The following is an 11493-nucleotide window of genomic DNA, read 5'->3' as shown; positions in this document are numbered from 1 at the left end:
GTTGTACTCAGAGTGGTAGGATGTATGAATCATTGTTTTAAATCATTTTAGAGTCAGAGTGCACATTTAAAATGCAGAACATGCTAAACAGCAAGTGCTACAGTAAGCCTGATGTGCATTTTGCTGTCAGCTTAATCATAGGATATGATAATATATATCTTTATAGAATTTGTGTTAAAATACAGTATTCCTGGATTGTGTTTGCATCCTAGTGACCACCATACCATACAATGAGCATCCAAGTGACCACCATACAATACACTGAACATCCCAGTGACCACCAAACAGTACACTAAACATCCCAGTGATCATTATAAAGTACATAGAGCATCCTAGTGACCACCATACAATACACTGAGTATCCTAATGACTGACAAACAGTACAATCAGCATCCCAGTGATCACTATCCAGTACATTGAGCATCCCAGTGACCACAATACAATAGACAGAACATCTCAGTGACTCAATACAGAGAACCAACCAGCAACTGTCATACAATACACATAGTATCCCAATGACTGCATTAGATAGCCTTTTTGTGACTGCTGCCCAATATAATCCCCACTCTATTAATTAACCCCTCCTCAAACATAATTTAAACCTTCAGTTTCATCATAACAATCCCACTCATAATAATTATCCTCATTAACTCCAGGGAAGTTAATGGTTTAATGTTAACAAAGCTGCAGTGGGATATCATATCAGGTTAACACCTAACACATATCCCAAACATTTAGACATGCAAAGTCATTTCAAATGAACTACATGTTGACTCACCGAAAACCTTCTCTAGAATCCTCCCAGAAATAAATACATTAGTCAAATAAATGCCAAATCGTGTCTGTCCCATGAAATTGGGACAGGCAGCAATATAACTAAAGGGCCCTACACACTGGCCGATCCGCCGCCGAGCTGCCCGACGGCGGATACGGCCAACAAGCGACCCGGCGGCGGAGGGGCAGTGACGGGGGGAGTGAAGTTTCTTCACTACCCCCGTCACGCGGATCCATTGAAGTGCAGGCAAATATGGACGAGATCGTCCATATTGGCCTGCATGCACAGCCGACGGGGCACCAGCGATGAACGAGCGCGGGGCCGCGCATCGTTCATCGCTGGAGCCTCCACACTGAAAGATATGAACGAGTTCTCGTTCATTTATGAACGAGATCGTTCATATCTTTCAAACAAATCGGCATGTGTGTAGGGCCTATAAGACTGTATTTTACTTCCAATTATCTTCTTAATGGACATGTACGTTTTTACATATTTTAGGGATTGTAGGTCATATTTTGCAAATCTCCCCATTGGAAATACAGCAAGCAAATCTCCATTCATGCAGTATAAAGAATGTTGTATTGTTACTCGAGGAAATCCTGTAGGCATACAAATCATTTGTTGTTTGTTTGCCAGCTGCGACTCTCATTGATTAGTGAAACATATTATCTGGAATGCAAATAAATTGTAAAACATCGGATCTATGAGTCATAAGTGACTGCTTGAAAAAAAAAATGGAAAATTCATTGAAGTTCTTATAAGAACAGACGGTTTGATGAGTACACAGGTGTAAGTAAAGATGTTTTATAAATAGCTCCCACAACTACTAGTCCCATAATGCCATATTTCCATTTGCTCATTTATCTCTAATCAAGTAGAATTTTTAATGTGTTACTACAGTACAAAGTATGCATTTTTAGCAGACATATTATTCTTTATGTATTATTATGACACTGCTCCCGATTATTGGACAGACACTGGAGATTTTTTTTTACACAGTATATGGGGTATATTTACTAAACGGCAGGTTTTTAGACGTGGTGATGTTGCCCGTAGCGACCAATAAGACTATAGTTATTTATCAAGCACCTTCTAGAAGATAATAACTAGAATCTGATTGGTTGTAATGAGCAACATCTCCACTCCTAAACACTCGCAGTTTAGTAAATATACCCCTACGAATCTTCACAGATGTCACAAGAAAAAAAAGACAGTTGTTAGCAGTAAGCATTAGGACACATAATATTGGATAACATTTTAAACAACATATTTAAAATCACTTTTTTTATATATATTTTATGGAACATACAGTAATGATAACTGCAAAGCATCCAGAATTAGATCCATTACTATTAGGAATCTGCAGTTGACATGCTGTGGCAGTACAGATCATTAATTAATTTCTTCCTTTCCCAGAGCATGAATAAGTAACGGTTGTTTTTCCCAGCTGTGACGCATAATTAAAAAGCATGAACCAAAATTCTTTTAATACCTTTCAATATATTAATGTATTTTTCACTAAGGTATTTTTAAATGCAATGAAATACAAAGAAAAAATGTCATGCACGTAAAGGAAAACAAATCCATAAATAAAGTATAATATCTATGGGGAAAATGTAAAATCAATTCCTAACCATAGTTCCGCTCGTCAAGATATGCAGATCTTTAGTATTCATTTTGCGCCTGTGTCCAGACATTGACATGTGCAAAATGTCTGCATAAAAGTTATACTGAGGTGAAAATAGACCCTAGTAAATATATTGATATTTTAATGAATATGCAAAAAAACTGGAGGGTCAACAGTGAGTCAGTTTTTAGACTTCTGCCACTGCACCCTGACTTATTATAATATATGGGTTTCCATATGGATGAATGTTTTTTTTTTACAATGGTGCAGCAAAGCATGAACAGGCCCTGATGATGTGGCTCATTACATGGATGTCTTCCTTATCGTGGTCCCATTAGAAAGCAATGTTTATAGCAACGTTCTTTTTCTGGTTTAAGTGTGATTCAGTAACCTCCCAGTGGCTAGGGACGAGATGGGAGGACTACACTTCTGTGTATCTTCTTTGGGGATTAAGGTGCACACAGAGATTTCTCTCTAGCTCACATTGACTTCCTGGATGTGCTTCTTGAGGTCACTGATATGATAATAACATCCAATAATAAATAAAAAAACAGTCAATATTACAGTAGTTAATTTTTATACTATTCCTGTGCACATTATCAACCCTGGAAATCAAACATTTCAAAAGACTTAGTTGACTTCAGTGCCTTCTGTACAGTATTTAGAGGCTAAATGGTGCGTGGAGCTCTGGCCTGAGTCTGAGCTTATCAATCAAGCTGTGAGTGGGAATGCTTTGTAATAGACACATCATGGTTTGGTGGGATAACGCAAGGCATTGTACTATTAATAACAATGTCTCTCCTCACCCTGTGACTGCTAACTTGGCTGATGTTACACTACATCTGTCACACACCAGAGGCGGCGTTCGCCACGCTTACCCCTGCGTGCCTGCTGGTCTGTGTTGTGGCCTCCGCCTTCGGTGGGCCACGGGCTCCGGCGTCTGGCTGGCGCAGCTCCCGGTGGTTCTCCAGGGCAAGGGCGCCGTCATGACACCCGGCATCACGTGGACGGGGGGCAGGTGACATCATCATGCTCAGCACAAAATTCTTCGTCTGCCTCCTGCGGGGTTGCTGCACCCATTGTCCATTCCCAAGAGGCCTTGGACCCATATCTCTGTGGACTTTGTTACTGAACTGCCCCTCTAAGGGTCATAACACCGTCTGGGTAATTATTGACCGTTTCTCTAAGATGGCACATTTTGTTCCGTTGACCGGGTTACCATCAGCTTCTAAGTTGGCTTTGCTATTTATCCGGGAACACTTCCGCCTGCACGGGTTACCTCTGGAAATAGTCTCTGACCGGGGGGTACAGTTTACTGCAAGATTCTGGAGAGCCCTCTGTACGGCCTTACAAATGAAACTCAAGTTTTCATCCGCTTACCATCCACAAACCAATGGGCAAACTGAACGCGTCAATCAAGATTTAGAGACTTTTCTCCGTGTTTATCTCTCCCCCTTGCAAGATAATTGGGTGGAGCTGTTGCCTTAGGCCGAGTTTGCCCATCATCATTTATACCACTCTTCGACTGGTGAGTCTCCATTTTTTATTAATTATGGATTTCATCCCCAAGTTCCAGAATTACCCATTTGTCCTCCGGAAGAAGTTCCTGCTGCAGCCTCTACTCTCCGGAACTTCAGTCAAATCTGGAGTCGAGTTCATGCTAACCTCAAGAGAGTCTCCGGCCGCTATAAGTTCTTTGCGGATAGGAAGCGACGGGCAGCTCCTCAATACAAGGTTGGTGAGAGGGTATGGCTCTCTACCCGCAATCTCCATTTAAATGTACCCACTATGAAGTTCGCTCCGAGGTTCATTGGTCCTTACCCCGTGTTACAAGTTCTGAATCCGGTTGTTTGCAAATTGGGATTGCCTCCCCATCTCCGGATACCAAATTCCTTTCATGTTTCTCTTCTTCGCCCTCTTATTTTGAACCTGTTTCATTCCAAGTCCCCAAGGCCAACCTCTGCAGAGGCTGAAGATGGGATGGACTTTGAAATCAAAGCTATTCTTGACTCTCGCTATCTTCACAAGAATCTACAGTATTTGGTGGAATGGAAAGGTTTTGGCCCCGAGGAAAGGAGCTGGGTCAAGGCTACTGAAGTTACGGCTCCCCGACTGGTGCGGATCTTCCATTCCAGACATCCAACAAAACCAAGAAAGTGTCAAGGGGCCACTCCTGGAGGAGGGGGTACTGTCACACACCAGAGGCGGCGTTCGCCACGCTTACCCCTGCGTGCCTGCTGGTCTGTGTTGCGGCCTCTGCCTTCGGTGGGCCACGGGCTCCGGCGTCTGGCTGGCGCGGCTCCTGGCGGTTCTCCAGGGCAAGGGCGCCGCCATGACACCCGGCATCATGTGGACGGGGGGTAGGTGACGTCATCAGACTATTCCGCCAATCCAGCGGTGGCGGGAGATTCAAAGTCAGGCGCCGGACAGAGCCTCAGCGCCTGAGTATCGTCTTTTCCTGAAGTGGATGCCAGCGCTCTTGTTCCTGGCGAGAATCTCTGAAGTTGTACTCCAGTGTCTCCGGCACTTCCAGGTGCCAGTTCGCTGCACAGGCTCCAGCGTTCCCAGCGGCTGGTGTGTCTTTCTGCGTTCCAGTCACCAGTGCTCCTAGGAATCAGCGTGGGCTGCGGGCCCCAATCACCGTTCTCAAGTTCTGCAAATTATCAGCGACTTAAACCACTGCACTTAAGTTCTACGAATCATCAGCGTCTCAGTCACCGTTCTCAAGTTCTACAAATCATCAGCGTCTCAGTCACCGTTCTCAAGTTATACGAATCATCAGCGTCTTAAACCACTGCACTTAAGTTCTTCAAACCATCAGCGTCTCAGTCACCGTTCTCAAGTTCTACAAATCATCAGCGTCTTAAACCACTGCACTTAAGCTCTTTCAATCAATCATCAGCGTCTCAGTCACCGTTCTCAAGTTCTACAAATCATCAGCGTCCCAAACCACTGCACTTAGTCCTTCAAATCACCAGCGTCCTAATCTCCGTTCACAAGTTCTTCAAGTCATCTGTGTCTTCAACCACCATTACAAGTTCCTCAAATCATCAGTGTCTTTTAAACATCGTTCACAATTTCTGCAGTCACCAGTATCTTTAACATTGCTCACTAACCCTTCAATGGGCCTGGACATTCCCTCATAAGTTCCCTTTATGCTATATGACTTTGAGTTGTTCTTTTTCTGCAATAAAGCTCTTCAATATTTCACCAAACCTTACTGTCAGAGTCCTGTATGAGGAAATCCTATATCAGGCCACCCCTGTTCCGGCCCAGTTGTGGTTCCTCTCCCCAACCATCGGAAGAATCCCCGAGTTCACAACACCCTCAATCTAGGTCAGTGACAACATCTAGGCAAACATTGACTAGTGCTAGCTATGTTTCTGGGGTCGCTTACTATATTGTGGATGCAATGTCTCACTAAGCTAAATATAGGACAATTGAGTCACAGGCCAATCTAATTAGCATATCATATTTTTCTTAGGTTTGGAAAATTATCAGGCCAGTATAGAGGGTCTTGAAGTCTTTAGCACGGCATTTTGTATAGGCAACCGCATGTTAAGACATTGGGAAAACATGCTTAGCTGTAGCAGGATATTTTTTTAACGTTTATTAAGTGTTGGGGTATCTTAGCCCAAAGGTATAGATTTGCATGTGCACAAGCTTTTCCATTTCTGTGATTGCTTGTGGTGAGGTCACTTTAGAGAGGTGTGGCATGCAGTGTTACTGGTCATTGCCTGACTGTTCCATCGGTTAGAATTGAATCCTCTCCATTAGATTGGCAGCATGTTTTATGGTTAATATTTCCTTGAGATCATGCTGTAAAAGTGTTTTAACAGTTTGCAGGTCTGCTGGAGATAGTTTCTTCAAATTGTCATCAATATTCAAAAGAAGTTTCACATACTGTAGCATAAACAAAGGATTATTTTCATCAGTGTATGGTAGGTTCAGGCAGTGGCATCTAATAAAACCATCAACACGAATTGTTGCAAAGTGGAATGGCCTTAGTGGCATGGAACTCTCAGGTTGCATTCCTCTAACTGCTCCTCTGGAAAGGTAGGTGGTAACAGAATGCGGAACAGAATCAAATTGTTGAAAATGTGCAGGCAAAGTGAAGGTCAGGTACACAAGCACATTATTTGCAAACATTAAAACAAGTAAAGGTCAGAGTAATGGGCTTCTATTTATAAACAATCACCAGAGGTCCAGGTCACAGACTCAGATTCAAAAATATCAGGCAGGGTCTGTTACATGGAGTAGCAAAGCATAAACGTACAATATGGATGCTGGATAAAGGTATGGGACCCAATTTTGGCACCTAAAGAAGGCTTTAAATAGACAGGGTTCATTTGAACATGTCGTGACTGACATCAGAGGTCATGTGACCACAATTTAAAAAGAAGGGTAATGCTCTTAGCAGGAAGCACTATCTTTGAACGAGAACTGACGCAGCGCGGGGGGGGGGGCAGTTCATGGAGAAGGAAGCGCGACTACAGCAGGACCTATGGGCATGCCTCTACATTAGACCCAGTAAAAAAGTGCAATGCACCAATTTGTGTTAAGCAACGGCCTAATGTATTAAGCTCCAAAAGAGGTTCGTGTAAATGGTCAATTCATTTAGAGCACTGTGCTTTTAAAACAGTACACAACTATTTGGTTATTTCTAGAGATGATCGGATTCGGTTCTCAGAGAAGAACCCCCCGAACTTCACGATCAAAGCCAAGAACCGCGTCCGGCTCAGGACTTCCCGCCAAACTCAGATCCCAGATCGAGGCAAAACGTCATCATCCTGCTTTCGAATTCTAGCGGGTGTTGGATTCCATATAAAGAGCCACGCATCGCTGCCATTTTCACTCTGAACTTGGAGAGTGAGGGAGACAGACCTCTGTCTCTCTCTATGGGTGGTGGCACTCCTAGAGAGTGTGCTCTCTAGGAGTGCTGATCTGTCACTGTGGTGTCCCTGTGATGTTAGGGGTGCTTTCCTGGCTGTCACTGGTGTTTCATGTGCTGTTAGGGGTGCTGCAGCTGTACATGGGTGTTGCTGTCATGGCTGTCACTGTGCTGTACAGAGGCACTGACATCCTATTTGCTGTGAAAATACAGGGGTGCTGGCCTTGTCTTGTATGCTGCACCAATTCAGGGGTGCAGTGAAAATAAATGTACACTGGCCCTGTCTTGTATGCTTTAAAAATTCAGGGGTACAGTGAAAATAAATGTACACTGGCCCTGTCAAAATTCAGGGGTGCAATGAAAATAAGTGTACACTTGCTCTGATTTGTATGCTGTAAAAATTCAGGGGTGCAGTGAAAATAAATGTACACTCTCCCTGTCTTCTATGCTGTAAAAATTCAGTGGTGCTGTGAAAATAAATGTACACAGAGCCGGCCCTAGGCATAGGCAAACTAGGTAAATGCCTATGGGCTGATTAAAATGATATGCAGCATGCCTATATTCTGTGTGTGACTGCAGCTGTACCTGCACATGAAATGCTATGTTACAGTTTATTCCTGGAAATCACTGTAACATAGCATTTCGTATGCAGATACAGCCACAGTCGCACACAGAACATAGACATGCCACATATCATTTTAATCAGCAGAAGCTGATTGTGCATCCTAGTCACATAGCAATGCAAATAAGACACATTTTAGGCAAAAAACACTCCCGACTTTAGTAGAGCTTCCAGCTGACTCATGCCAGGCATCTCCTGCTGCATTTCGTATTGAGACAAAATGTATGAGGACACATCTGTGAGTGCGGCCATGTGAGTGCTGTGTTTGTGTGGGTTGGTTGTGCAGTAGTGTTCTGCATATGTATAAGGGGCATTATGAGTGTCATTATGTGTATAAGGGCATTAATAATAGGCGGCATATGTGTAAGGGGCATTATATGTATCATTATGTGTATAAAGGCATTAATAATGTGCGGCATATGTGTAAGGGGCATCGTGTGTGTCATTATGTGTTTAAGGGCATTACTAATGTGCAGCATATGTGTAAGGGACATTGGGGGTCATGCAGAGTTGATCGCTAGCTGCCGTTGTTCACAGCGCATTGATCATGCTAAAAAATGGCATTTCTGCGCATGCGTATGCACCACAATGCGCACGCGCAACGTACAGGTACGAAGTCCATTGTGGTTTTGCACAGGTTAAATGTACATTGGCGCTGTCCTGTATGCTGTAAAAATTCAGGGGTGCAGTGAAAATAAAAGAACACTGGCCCTGTATTGTATGCTGTAAAAATTCAGGGGTACAGTGAAAATAAATGTATACTGGCCCTGCCATGTATGCTGTAAAAATACAGGGGTGCTGTGAATATAAAGGGGTGCTGGCAATGTCTTGTATGCTGTAAAATTACAGGGGTGTTGTGAAAATAAATGTACACTGGCCCTGTCTTGTTTGCTGTAAAAATACAAGGGTGCTGTGAAAATAAATTTACACTGGACCTGTCTTGTATGCTGTAAAAATTCAGGGGTGCTGTGAAAATAAAGTGGCACTGTTCTGTGTGCTGTAATAATAAAGGGGTGCTGTCCTATGAAATGAAGAACAAAAATTTGGAGGAAAAAATAGTGAAAGATTAGGAACCACTTCCAGTTTCTAGTACTAGTGCTGAAGCTGCTCCTCCCACCAGTCATGACATTGACGATGCAATTCCATCAACGTCGTCTGCTAAGGCCAATGCCCAATGTCATTGAGGGCATGTCAAATTTAAATCCAAGAAGCAAAAATTTTAAAAAAAAAGAGAGAAATGATCTAATAAGAAACGTAAAATTGACAACACGAAGTGGCAGGGGAAGGGTAAGGCCTTGGCCTATGTTCATGACTGATGGTTCAGCTTCTCATGAAGATAAAAACCCTCCTCCCTCTCAAAAAATAAAAAAATAAAGCTTGTTAAAGCACAGGAAAAAACAAATGTGCATTCAGAGATATCACAAATCCCCAGGAATGTCCAAGTGTGTCCATGGTTGCGATGTCTAGGCCTGACCTTTCCAAGACTGTATGGGAAGAGGAGGCTCCTACCACCATTTGCATGCCCCCTGCAAGTGCTGGGAGGAGCACTACCAGTCCAGTTGCTGATATTGAGATTGAGGATATCACTGTAGAAGTACACCAGGATGAGGAGGATATTGGTGTAGCTGGTGCTTAGGAGGAAGTTGATGATGAGGATTCTGATGGTGATGTGGTTTGTTGGAATAAGGCACCAGTGGAGACAGTTGTTGGCCATGGGATGAAAAAGCCCATTGTCATGCCTGGGCAAAATACCAAAAAAGACACCTTTTTGTTATGGAATTATTTCTCCACAAATCTGGACAACAGGTGTCAAGCCATGTGTTGCTTTTGTCAATCCATAATAAGTAGGAGTAAGGATGTCAACAATCTAGGACATCCTCCCTTATACGTCACCAGCAGCGCATCCATTGTCACATTCAGAAACTTTGGGTAATAGCGTAAGCATTCCACTGACATGTTAATGATGTGGTTTGTTTGAATATTATTTCTCTGTGAGGATGTAAACACTGAAGGGGGGAATCTGATGATGAGGATGACATCTTGCCTCCGTAGAGCTAGTTTGTGCAAGGAGAGGTTAATTGCTCCTTTTTTGGTGAGGGCCCAAACAAACCAATCATTTCAGCCACAGTCGTGTGACAGACCCTGTCGCTGAAATTATTGGTTTGTTACAGTGTGCATGTCCTGTTTATACGACATAAGGGTGGGTGGGAGGACAATTCCATCTTGCACATCTTTTATTTGCCTGCCACATCATTCCAGGGGTGCTGCCCTATACGGGGTGCTGCCCCTCTGCCCTATCAGTCCAGGGGTGCTGTTGCCTGTCTGCTGTGCTGTGTATTTCTCCAGGAGTGTTGTCTATGCTGTATAAGTCCAGGGATGATGCCTGTCTGCTGTATAAGTCTAGAGGCACTGCTGTATAATTCCAGGGGTGCTGCTGTACTTGATTATAGGTTTAAATTAAAGCCTAGAGCAGAATATGAAACAAGCTTCAACATCAAAAACAGATTTGTGAAAACATATAGTTGCAAAGGTGGACATGGAAATTGCAATTTTGACCAAGTGTTTTCCAATGAGACCACATTTGTGGCCAAAGTCAGTCAGTGTTAGGCGCCTAGGGTCTGCCCGTCAGTGCGGCCCGGCGCCTAGCAACTAGGGACGCCGCAGGCAGACAGCCGCCGGCTCCCTAGCAACGCTAGACGCCGGGCGCACGGAGCCACTCAGACCCTAGCAACGGGGACGCCACGCTCGGACCGCGTTCCCCGTTGCTGGGTCTTAATTAATCAGTTCAATTGTATCCTGGCCGTACAGCATGCAGCTGCACGGCATGATTATGTGATTACCCTGTCTGGATCTTGATTGGAGGGCTCCCAAATTTAAGCACTCTCAGGACTTCTCACAGACGCCGGTGATAGCTTCCTGTTTGCTGTGTCAGTTACAGAGAGTTTCCAGTCCTGCTCAATCCGGTTGTTCCTGTCCTCAGTGGTCCTGTACTCGGAAGTTGTCATCTATTCCTTGAGTCCGACCGAGCACCTTTAACATCCTGTGGTGTTCGTGAGTCGCGGCGTAGCCGTGTGTTGCGGCTTGACCGCTTACTGTTTTTTATTTAGTTTCATTGTGTTCCGGAGCTTTTGCGGAGGATTCCGCTCCCACAAATCCACTCTGGTATCCAGCGGTGCTGGATAGGAGTAACGGATCAGTGGATCTTTGGTTGTCCTTTTCCCTGGCGGTTTGTCCGCACATACTTTTGGTTTAAGTTAGTTAGCTTGTAGCCCCTGGCCTGGTTGCTTAGTCAGAGGGCCCCTTGTTATCACCCTGTCTCAGATTTCCCTTTGTCTCCCATTAAGACCTGAGGGGGCATCGAAGTTGGGCAGACATAATCCGCCCTTCAAACGCGGCTGCCATGGGCTCAAGCAACCATAGTCTCGCAGGGGATTTCTGATAACACGGGCGAGACAACGGAGTTAGGGCGCCAGGGGTTACTAGGCTTTCCTGCTCCCGTAACCAGCATATCTTTCCAGTACTCAGACCTCTGCCATAAGATCTCCTCTGGTCTGGAGTACGGGAATCATAACATTATC

Source organism: Pseudophryne corroboree, chromosome 1 (assembly GCF_028390025.1).
Source record: "Pseudophryne corroboree isolate aPseCor3 chromosome 1, aPseCor3.hap2, whole genome shotgun sequence".
In the NCBI taxonomy this organism is placed as follows: domain Eukaryota; kingdom Metazoa; phylum Chordata; class Amphibia; order Anura; family Myobatrachidae; genus Pseudophryne; species Pseudophryne corroboree.
The sequence above is the reverse complement of the archived record's forward strand: the minus strand, read 5'-3'. Positions refer to the sequence as shown.